Source organism: Solanum lycopersicum, chromosome 9 (assembly GCF_036512215.1).
Source record: "Solanum lycopersicum chromosome 9, SLM_r2.1".
NCBI classification, from domain to species: Eukaryota; Viridiplantae; Streptophyta; class Magnoliopsida; order Solanales; family Solanaceae; genus Solanum; species Solanum lycopersicum.
In genome coordinates, this window is record NC_090808.1 from 8,152,439 (window position 1) to 8,165,516 (window position 13,078).

Here is a 13,078-nt window from a genome sequence, read left to right on the forward strand (position 1 = left end):
TAATAGTGAAGTAAAAGAACATTACTGTGTATGAAATGCTTGATGTGTATTAAATGCAATGTATGAATTTATATGATGTTATGACCATTGTATATGTCTATATGAAGTATATTGTGTAATTGTGCCAATGCTTGTGAAGTTTCTTCCAAAAGGCATGTTGCATGATTTCAAAGTAAAATGTCCCCTTCAAATTCATATTTTTGCATGGTTGTCGTACTTAGTGCATTCTTGTACTAACACCATTATTATTCACCTTTTTACACAAAGTGTAGGTTATGGATGCTTAAAGGATGTCTCTAAAGTGAAGGGCTTGATATGTGTTTCCCAAGATCAAGAAAGGGATCCTTATGATTCAAGGATTTCCCATGTCTTTTTCATGTTCAAACTTATGTAATAGCTTAATTATTGTTATATACTAATAAGGGTCGTGTCCTTATGCTATTCTGATGATGTTGAGTCTACGATGGCAAAAGGGACTTAGAGTCTAACTATGTATTATGACTTATATTTTATTCATATGAAGTGATGATTCTACCATAAGATATGCTATGAAAAGTTTTAAATTTTCCGCTAATTTTCTATGACAATGCGGTGAATGATGCCTATGGGCTTGTACAAGACCTCCTAGAGGTCAAGTACGCCATGTTACTTCTAGGAGGTGATCCACGACCAAGACAAATGTAGTATTAGAGCACAAGGTTATAAAAGTAGTTTCAGGGTTCAAAATTCTCATATTGCCATGTCGAGTAGAGTCTTGTTCATCAGTAATGAGTCGCGACACATCTAAGAGAAAGAGACTATAAGATGATAGAGTTCCCTTCTTCACTGTTCATGTGTCGTGCCATACAACTTAACTCTGTATGATCTCCCTTATGTTTTTTTGTCCAGTGGTATTTTAGATGTGATTGCTTGGATTAAATGGTATCTCGATGCTTGAGGGAGAAAAGGTGAGTTTTGAGACTTATCTTTGTTTTACGGCTTGATGAGTATGCATAAAGGTGAATTTGGATTATATGTTGATGTGATGCCATTTATGGATACATATGTGATTTATGTGGAATGACATTTTATTTGAAGATTTAAGTCATGATATGGTTATAGCTTGTTAAATATTGTTTTGGTGGAATGGAGTTCCTCTTTTGTAACGCCCCTAAATAAACTAAGGTGAACTAGATCCTCATGAGTGTTTCTTGAGTTAATTTGAAGTTAAAATGAGTTACTTTAGTGTTCTTAGGCAGTGTGTGAAGTTTGGAGGTCAAATGTCCAAGAACGTCCATGACGTTCAGAAGGTGTGCCTTAGATAGCGCTTGTGTGGCTTGAGGTGTTTGAGTGAGCTTTATGTGTTAGTTTTTCTTGAAACTTGCATGAGATGTTACTAAGACTTATACAACTTATGTTAGGGGTTTAAGGTCCGTCCACAAATCCACATAGGACCCACAAGGGGCCCTAGATAAAGTGACCAAGACTTGGCAACAAGCTGCCAAAGCAGTGACCAAACAACGGCCCTAAGGACGGTTCGTTGGTCCACCAACGGTCCGTCGACCTAAGGTGTCGAGTGTCCCTGCAAGTTGAGATTTCCAGGATCCATTTGGATATAAGATTCAACCCACGAGACCCCACCAACGGTCCGTTGATGCACAGACTCCGTTCGTTAGGTCTCGTCTGTGGGGGGGGGGGGGAGTCCAAAATTGTTAAGTAACTACCTTTGCTTGGGGTGTTTGGTAAGTTCACCCCAAGTCTTTTATTTCCCTAGACTTTAGTTTTAGTGTTTATTAGGTATATTAAAGTGTTCTAAATCCTAATACCTCATTTTAGACTCCTCTTACTAAAACCCAAACCCCCCCTCTCTCTGAAGACTCTCTCAATCACCATGGAAGCTAAAAGTCAAGAAATTCTATGGGAGTTATTGGATATCGTTTCTTTATAAAAAATCATTGATATTTCTTCTATGTGAGGTATGGTTTCCATCCTTTAAATCTCTTCCATTCAAGGAGTCCCTTCTAATGAATTTCTAAGTGGGTTCTCAACCCTAGTTTCTTCTATCTTCAACTCTAATGGATCTTGCATGAAAACGTTTTGAATGACTAAATAATGATGTTTATAATGTTAATTGATGATTTTAAGGTTTAAAATACAATGAAGTCATGATAAAGATTCTCTTCAAATGTTGGCTTAAGAAATGGTATAATGAGCATGTTTGTGTATAAAATGAGCTATGGTTTTTCTTGTGTTGTTATTGTTGTTTATCTACTGCCCTAAGGGATATATTTTGATGGCATGTTGAGAAAATGTTATAGGTGATAAAAGCTTACATTAAAGGGTAAGTTGGTTATGTTGTTTATCTTTAAATTACGAAATGCTCTTGACTGGTATGGTCCACCTTCTTGGTGGCGGTATTTACCTGAATTGTATGAATGTGAAGTTACTAGTTTATTGTGAATGAGTACATGAAGGCTTGTTATGTGAAGTAAGATGATAATTATGCTATTCTTGCTAAATGTGCCTTATGAAGCTATTATGTGCAATAGGCTAGGGATTATGCTTAAATAAGGTATTCCTGTTAAGTGTCTTATGAGAAGTATGTTAAGGATTATGTTTAAGGTGCCTTAAATGATTGTGTAAAGAATGTTAAAGTGTGCAATGTGATGAAAGAATGTCTAAGCATATATAAAATTAATTATAAATGAGATGATGTTTATGTGTAAGGTATGCTCACATGTACACACATTCACATTAAAGAATATATCATGCTAAGTTGAGAAAAAGGGGAATCTTGGGGTGGACACTCTTCGTGAGTTCACTAGTTATCCTTGACCTATAGTTTATAATGTTAAGAATCCGTGTGGAGTTATGCCTAGCATCGAGAGGATATGAAGGAGAGGTGGATTACACATTGTGAGTTGAGATGTTGTATTTCCAATGTACCTCTTGAGATGAGTACTCCTCGTTAGTAGAAAATTAGTTACTTAGTAGCAAGCTCTTTATCCCTTAACTATGTGCCCACATAGGTGTAGATATTGGAAAAGTCATGTAAAAGCTAAGAAGCATGACCTTAGTCTAGGCAAGTAAAGATCCTTCATCCGATTGGGGTTAATATCGGGATTTCATGTCTAGCTCTCATGGTGTTTGTCGATTAAGCTAACTCCCACAAAAGAATTGATTGAACAAAGTTACCATGTACATTAGTGATGTTGTGAATGAATGTTGTTAAGTGCTTAATTCAAATTGTAGCCATTAGGAGAACTAGTGGGAGTAGTAGTATGGGATGCTATTCTCACATTGCACTTAGTGTGACCTATAGTTACTGTAGGAGAAGAGTACTTTCATGAAATCCGTGTGAATGAGTATTATGGTGTGATTTTATGGATGATTATATTAATGTTTTTGAGTAAATGGGATCCATTAGGACCACTAAGTGAGAGCGGTAGTATGAGATGCTACTCTCACATTGCACTAGTGTGACCTATATTTTAATGAGTGTGTTTCATATGTTAGCAAAGGGCGTGGTGTTGATTTCCAATGAGGTATGCCTAATATTGGGTGGTCTTAGGTGTCGCTTTTGTGTGCCTTCAAAGGGGTGTATGGATGATCCTTTCTTGGTTCACCTTAGGGAATTTTAGGATAGCCTTGGTTTAGGGAAGACTCAAAGTAAAACGGGTTCATATGACTTGGATCGTGCCATTCACTGTAAGGATTTGACTATAAGTGTTCAAACCGTTCACTGTAGTGTTCATTCAAGCTTTCTGTTAAGTTTTGGGAAATTCACTCTAAAACATCTTTTGGTTGAAAAATTATGTGAATCTTTCTCTAAGTGTAAAATTATGCTTATTATGTTAATTTGTTTCTAAATTCATGAATGTTATAATTAAGTAGCATGAAATATTATTTTACTAAAATGTCCCTTTTCACATGTTTTTGAATATTCCATACTTAGTATATTAATTGTACTAACCCCATACTTTTCTATACTATAAGTATAGGTTGGGATCGTTTTGAAGGTTGAAGTCTAGAAGGTGAAGCTTGAGAAAGTTCCTCTCAAGAAAAAGTATGTCCTCACATATTCGAGGGCATAGTCCGTTTTTTAATTTTATAGTTAAAGAATTATTATTTATTGCTTTCAAATGTAAAGGGTCGTGTTCTAAGTTAATTATGTCGTGTCTTTAAGTTTCTCTTGTGACGATGAGATTTCTTCAGTATTTATAATAGATTTCCTTTATATTTAAATGGTTCGTGGAAAGTTTTAATTCCACACTACTTTTCATGTCTTATGTAATAAACGATATTTAAAATGCTTGTAGAAGACCCCAAAGGGTCAAGTACGCCTTGTCACGAAACGAGGGTTCTCCCTAACTTCTAGGGGGTACTGTGGGGTCGTGACATTTTTGGTATGATAAGTTTCCTTATGATTCTGTATGATGATCATCTAATGTTATGGTTTAGACTTGAAATGCTTTGAAGAAGTGTGGTAAATAGCTAAATATGCATGTTGCCTTTATATATGTGTAATGGTTCAATATTGTTATTTTATGTGTAATGCATTATGATTTGCCTTGTATGGATTGGCCTCTTTTGTGTAGGCTTGATTCTAGAAGTGAAGGTAGTGTGTTTACCTTGTAAGGTTATGATGTGGGTTAAAATGACCTAGGAGTTACCTTGCCCTAGTAAATGAAAGAAAAGAAAGTGGCCTTTATGGACAATTTTCCTATATTGTTTCCCTTAATATTTCATGATCCTTTGTATTCATGGTGTAATTAAGGCCTTATGTGGTTAGGTAGCATGAGATAGCTTGATTTTATGAGTCTCCTTTAGGTGTTAGGTTTAGAGGAATGATGATGCATAGATTGTTCCTCTTGAAGGTTGAGATAATTTGCTCTTGATAGGGTTTACCCTAAGTGGGGGATGATAATGTGAGTAGTAAGGTGGTAGACATGCTTATCTCTCCTTCTATTCTTACTTTAGTTTAAAACTAAAGAGTTCCTAGTAGCTTTTTCATGATAGGGGTCTTGCATAAAATTATATGTTGCATGTTCTCCATACGTTATACATATCTTAATTAACACGATCTTCATTTTTTTGAAGGTTCTAAATTTCATGAATAAAGAATTTTGCTCAAATTCATTTTTTCTCATGTTTATTGTGCATCTTGATAAGTTAATTGTTCGTTTAACTTCATGAGAAGTGGTAAGGAGCATGGTGGATGTCACTAATAATGTAAGGTATTTTAAGCTATCGATAAGAAATTGAGTCTCCCTTAAATTAATAAAGCTGAGTCTCTTAGAAATATGATTCTTTTATGACTTGAAAAGTTTTTATGTAGGCTCAGTTTTAAAAGGTGTTGGTATGCTTAGCTAGTTCTCTTGATGTGTGCCTATAAATTGCAGTTGTAAAAATTATCTAAAAGAATTTCCCATTAAAATTTAGTCACAAGTTAGGGGTTTTTGGACAAAAAAGTATTCTTTAAAATGAGCAATAGTGACATAAATAAAGAATACCGCGAAAAATGAATAGTTTGTGCAAAGAATATAGGACTTTATTCACATATTATTCATTCATGCAGATTCATGATAATTAAGTAATTGTAACATAAAAAAGCCTAGATGTGGGTGTATTTGGTATGAAGAAGAATGTTTTTTAGAATAGGTTTTCTTTGGAAAATAGGTAGGTTTTACCTTATTTTCTCACGTTGTGTTGTTGAGTGATAAAGTATTAACATCTAATATTTGGTGGGTGAATGAAAAATATTGTCCATAATATTTTTTTATATTTGGCTACAATGTACAAAATACCTTTCAGAAATATATTTCCAGACTGAGAGCCAACCACGATAACCAATTTGGGACACGGACCTGGTACCCATATCGAATGTGACCCTAATGAACAATTCAAGATCTGACCCCGACATCTGATCTGGAACATAACATCGACTTTCAACTTTAGACCCGATTGTTAAATTTGGACCCGACTTTGACCCACACCCAAACTGGTATGCCACCCTAATGATCCATCTGGATCTGACCCTAGATCCAACAATTTCCTTGACCCCAACTCATGCCCCGAACCCAAAGTTGAACTAGTACATGAATTAAACCCCAACACTTGAACTACAAAACTACTAAACACGGATCTACTCAAAACTCTATAACTAGGAGCTGACTTCTACATAGGGAGAGGATCCTAACTTTTTCCCGGGCAATGACATACAAACGTGGACCTAACCCTAAAATCTAGCCTATCACCTGACATTTGACCCAAAATACAATCCCAATGAACAATTAAAATTTAATCCCAACATCTAAATCGAGACTTAACTTTTCAACGCAGTCTTGTTCCAACATCAGACCTAATATTCCTCCCTAAAACTGATCCCAACTCCAAATCCTGGACGTGAACTTTAATCCTCAACCATGACTCAAATTATGATTTGAGTGAAAATCCAAACATCAGACCCCAACCCAAACCCCGACCCTCATACTTAAAACTACACATAATCTTGATGGTTGATTGGGATCCAACCCGAACTCGACTTGTAACCAAACTATAAAATCTCTTAAGTGGGACATGACCCCCAAACAAAACCCCAACATCTTAATCAGCGCTTGACTTCCAAACTAGGACCTAAGCGCGATAACCAATGCAAGACTAAACTTGTGAACTAGGACCTAACATCAAAATCTATCGTGAGGCCCACACCACGACCTTGAGTGCACACTCTCGATTACTAAATATTGACATCGGAACCAACATTCAAACACAGCTTGATCCTGAAATCCTACTCGAGATCCATCATGTGAATCATGATTAAACTCGATACCTGAAACAGATGACTGACCCTGGATCTGGGCTTGAGAACTGAGTTCTAAATTGAGATGTCACCTGAATTACAAACTGAAGAACCAACATCTTAACAAATATCAAACACCAAGATCTAATGCTTTACCCACGCCTAACACCTCAACTAGGAATCCATTTATAAAATGAAATTTGACCTCAATACTTGACCCTGATAATAAATTGGGGACCAAAATATGATAATAATAATAAGGACAAGACCGGTACTCTCCACGTATAACCCGACCCTGACAACAAACTAGGAACACCACCCTGACACTTTACGAAGGTTTCAACCATGAATACTTAACTAGAACACGACACTAAATCAAGATTCAACCACTATCTTAATTGGAATATGAGAGTTGTCGATTCAAGGTCAAGACTCTAGTCTTGAATTTAGAAAAAAGAGTATAACTTTTAATTAGTATCGGATATCTATACATGAAACTTTAGTTAGGAGTGAAAGTTGATGTGTGTGATTGAAATAATGTTATGGAAAAGTGTTTTCCCTATTTTTCTTGATGTAAGTCATTTTCCTTTATATTGAGGAAAATGAGTTGATTTGGAAAAAAAATTCAAAATATTTATGCCAACTAAACATGAGAAAATTCGAAAACGTCTCTCTCGAGATGCTTTACTTCAAATCAAACACACCCTTGATGATTAAAATATGAATAATTATAAATTAAAATTTTCATTAAGTGTAAATAAATGAGGTCTTAGTAATATCGTGTGTCAGACCTACAAATTTAATTATGCAGATTTGAAAGGAATAATAATTATATTTTACAATAATAGATGCACATGAATGTCTTATATTTTCGTAGTATTGGAAGTTCCGAATTTAAATAAATAACATTAGAAATATTACATTACGTTTAAGAATTTTATCTAATAAAATATACTCCCTCCATCCCAATTTATATGACACCTTTCAGATTTCCAGATTCATAAATTCTATCTTTGTTCGTGAATTTTCCGTATATCTTTTTAAATATTTTTAATTGTTAATGATTCTTAATTCTAATATTTCTTACGTAGTTTATATATATATATATATATATATATATATATATATATATATATATATATACATATATATATATATATATCGAAATTTCATTAATAAAATTGTGAAGATGCTATACACAAATATCTAGTGAAACTTTTATTGTTTCACTCTCGAAAAATTAAAAATACGAAATAAATTAGGACGGATGGAGTATTTGTCAATTTTAACATCAAATAAATTATTCTAATGAGATCTTATAAATTTATTCAGCATTTTATATTTTCTATATTTGGATATTTATTTTTCCCATTGCCTTTTGTTTTGTCTAGTTGCTACATATTATCTCAATTAAGTATATGTTTGTTGTATTATTAAGTTATACTATCTTTCACAATTTTTAAATGACAAAATAGGAATAAAAAGAGAAATATAATTAAAAATGTAAAAAGACAATATTAGACACAATATCCTTAGGTTTTATAGACAATTATGGATTAATTAAAAAAAGTCTAACAAAATCTCAGAATTTGACGGCTAAATTCCCTGACCTTCTCCCCTTCTTTTTTATGAGAGATAAATTCCTTCGCCTGACTGCATGAATTTTAGGGATTAACTGAATCAATTCCCTATAAAGTCTAACAAAATTTCAAAACTAGACGGCTAAATTCCCTGGACTTGTCCCCTTCGTTTTTCAGAGAGATAAATTCCTTCGCCTGACCGCATGAATTTTAGGGATTAAATGAATCAATTCCCTTGTTTCATCATCTTCCATATAGAGTAAGTTGTCAAATTACTGAAAAAGGGTTGGTAATTTGTAATTCTTTTTTTTTGATTTCTCATACAGCTCGCCAAAATTGTTTTCATAGGTTGATATCTACAGTAGGCATTTAGCATCTGGATTTTAGGCTTTTATCTACAAGGAATAACATTTAGAAACTAGAACCTCTAATATTAATATACTGAAACATTAGTTTTAGTCCAGAACTTTAAAATGCGATTTCTTGAGCTTGGCGAGTTTTGATTGAGGCGATCTGAAGTGTTGGGGTCTAAGTGGATTGTGGATAAACATTGGTGTTCTTGGAAATTGTTGGAGGCTCTTTACTTAGGGTATATTCCACCGAAGGGGCTTCCCTCTCATTTGTTTTCTTCAATTTGTATTTTGGTAACATTTAGTTGTTCGGGTTTTTCCACAATCGAAATTGAGCCCCGTTCGGTGCAAAAAACCAGTGGCATTTAAAACCTTTTTGGTAGAGTCAATTTTGGGATTTCCAATATAGGCTCTATATTCCCATTTTGACTAAATTTTGGGTCCATTTCAAATTATTGCGATTTTTCTAACTAAACATCCGTAATGAAATTGTGGTTTATAATATGATGGTGTGGCAGGGTTCAATGGATTTTTAATAATGGATAGCTTTTTTGTGGTTGATTTGGAGCAATCACGATCGACTTTGAGGTAGTCTTCCATATAATTTCTTGATTGAGATTCATAAATAATGTTTACTATATATTTCATGTAATTATGGATTGTAATTTCTTGATATTTAGATTGCGTCTTGTTATTCAATCTTCTATGTTTGAGAAGCTGAAACTTGTTCACTCGTACAGACTTAGTGAATATATCAGCCAATAGTTCTTCCATCTTGCAATAAACGAGAGTTATATCTCCATGAATAAGGACTTGATTTTGATGTTCTTAGTTCTTCCATGAAACACAAGATTGTGACATATAGTTGTTGTTGCTTCATTTTCCACGAACACTTTTATGCTTTCAGTCGGTTCTATATGAAAGTCAACCAGTATTTTCTTCAGCCACAATGTTTAATTTATTTCACCTGCAGCTGTCCCAAACTCAGCTTCGATAGTAAATTGAGCTACAATATCCGTTTCCGAACAACTCAATGAGAAATTTCGTAAACCTAGAGTAAAACAGTACCCTCCTCGGAATCGCCCACATTAATATTGAACTATTCAAAAAGCTTCATAGGTTGAATCTTCTGAAGCATGACTCCATAGGTGATGTTTCCTTTGATGTATCACACAACTCTTTATGTCGCCGGCAAAGGCACTTCACTAGGACAATGCATGAACATTGATAAAACACATACAACATAATCGGGTCTTGTAACTGAAAGATAAGTTTAACATCCAATGACACTTCTGAAGTATGTCTCATTGACCTTTTCGGATCCATGATTTACTTAGCTTATTCTTTTTGATTATGGAGTACTAATCTCTTCGTAATTTTTTATTTTGAGTTTCTTTAGAATTTAGTTTGTGTTATTTTTCTGGCAAACAAAAAACTCATTTTTCCTTGTGTAATTTCCGTTACAAGGAAATATGTTATGAGACCAAGACCAGACATCTAGAAAGCTTGCATCATATCTTGCTTGAACTCATCAATTTGCTTCTCTGCTCCTTGTATTCAAAATGTCATCCACATAAACAGAAACAACAAGAATCTTACAGGTATTATGTTTACAATACAATGTGAATTTTAAAAGACTCATTTCAAAATCAATACTTAGGAAATAATCATCTATTAAACTATACGAAGTTCTTGTGAGTGTTTTAAGATACAAATAGCTCTATGTATTCAATAGAATTTATCTTCCTTTCCATATATAACAAAACCTTCATGTTGTTCAACATAAATTTCCTTTTGAATAATGTCATTAAGAATGCTAATTTGGCATCCATTTCATGAACTTTCCAAGCACGTTGTGCTAAAACAATTATAAGCAATCTTATCATATCGAGCCTATATACTTAAGTAAAAGTGTCAGAATAATCTACCAAAAAACTTGTGCATAAAGATTAACTAAAAGTCTTGATTTATGCTTGTTGATTGAATCATAAATATTTAACTCAGTTATGACCATCTACTATACTAAAATTATTTTTCTTCCTTGAGGTTTGCAACAAACTGCCACATATCATTTTTGTGGATCATAAACAGCTACTCATGCATTGCATTTCTCCACTTTGGGTCTTTGATAGACTCTTAAGGGTTAGCAGATTCTCTAATCACAACATTACATCTCTCATATATATATCTGAGAGAAAATGAGTTTCCCTAACTAGTGGATTATCGTCCCTTTCATTTGACTACGAGCTTGTTTTCTAGATGGAATTCCTTGAATCATTCTGATTCCATTCTTCATTCTCCCTCATGTGGACGTTCTGCTAATAACAATCTTCTCACCTTCAGGTAGAAAGATTATGTACGCTTTTGAAATATTAGTGTAACCAATAAAAATTCTCAGTGTAAACTTTTTATCTATTTTATCCAGTTTGACCTGAGGTACATAGGTAAAAAAAAGACAACCAAACACTTTATGAAAATGCAGCGGATGTCTGTATCCACATCATTCTTGAAAAGGAGTTTTATCTTTCACAATTTTTCAGGGAATTCGATACTGTAGGAACACAACTGTATTTGCTGCCTCTAGCCAAAACATCTTTGGTAAATTCTTTTCGTGAAACATAGATCTTGCCATATCCATGATAACTGTGTTTCTTCTCTCACTATCACTATTTTTTATGGAGTATAAAGAGTAGTAAGTAGACATTCAATCCATTCTTCTTCACAAAATTGACCAAACCGATGAGAAGTGTACTCCTTGCCATTGTCAAAACGTAAAATCTGAATTTTTCAGAAACATTTATTTTCCAATTTCACTTTAAGCTTTCAAAAAATGCTCTTGACCTCTGATTTGTAATATAAAAAATAAATCCAGAACATTCGGGTAAGATCATCAATAAAAATAACATAATAAAGGCTACTTTTAAGTGAAGGACCTTTGGGGACCTCCATTATCTGTGTTAACCAGTTTGAACTTTCTTGTTGCTCTTCAAGTTGCCTTTGTAAATGGAATTCTACTTTGCTCTCTGAATTAACAAGCCCAACATTCTAAGAACTCGCTCCCAGTATAGAAAGGTCATCGAGCTTCACGAACTCTTGTATTTTGAAAAAACCTTGATAATGGTAGTGTTAGAGTGTCTGATGCCATAACTTGTAAGCATTTTCTCATTCTAAGTACTCCCCTTCTTCTTCCTCCAATATATTTGATGAGAAACTTTTGCCTCTCATTTTGACTTCAAAATAGTCATGTCCTGATGCTTCCATGATCAAACAATCTTTATCTTCGAAATACAAATCAAAACCTTTTTTCATACAATTGACCATACTTAAAAAGTTTTGATCTAAATATGGTATGTAAGAACATCATAATTTTCTTTAGTACCTGATTGTGTTTCAATTGTAATAGTTTTCATTCTCTTTGCTGGAATATAATAACCACAACCTATCATTTATCTTTACTATCTTCATGTTTTTCTGCCAATTCTTCCTCTCTAATTTCATCTTCTTTCATAAGGCTTCTTTGTCTTGATCCTCCAAGGAATTCAATTATTTCTCAAAATTGATTTTTGATAGATCAATGATGTTCTCTAAAGTGGTAATAGTGGCTTCAAATCTTTTAGGTACAACATCCAGAATCTTTTCAACATTATTTGAGTGTTTAAACCCAGAATCACGTTATCTTACTCTATTTATTATGCTCATAAGCACGTCAGATTATCCATTGATTGTTGTCGATTCTTTCATCTTCTTTAACTCAAACTCTCTAATGAGATTAAACACTTTCATACCTTTGATATGATCATGTCCTTCATATTTTACCTTGTTTAATCCGAGATGGCCTTTGCTGAATTTTGGAACATCATACGAGTGAAAATTGTTGAAGAAACCAATTTTCTTGTACTTGTTATTTTTGAGTTGAGCTATTATTTTGTTTTCGGGGAGCTGAAGAACCTCATAGCATTCCTCGATTGCCTCCCAATTATCTAAATCTTCGAGATAAACTTCATCCTAAATTCCCGCATTTGAAAATTTTCACCATTGAAGACAGGATGTTTCGTTGCCGAGAAACATGAGCTTTCTTCCATGATTAATTTGTGTTCTGGTTATGGTTCTTGAGTTACTTTAATTAGTCACTCACATAAATACCCACGTACCCCGCATTATAAAAAAGCTTTGAGACATTTTTTTGGTAAAATTAGTAATAAAAGTGGAGATGTCAAGAAAAATATCCGCAGAACACGTTTTTATTGAAATCTTTGTATTATGTTTCTCAAACTGAAAATGAAAAATAGGAAGCAGTAAACCCACGACTTGCAGATTTCTAGCTTACTAACATACTCCTAAATAATAGGTATATATATCTAACAACT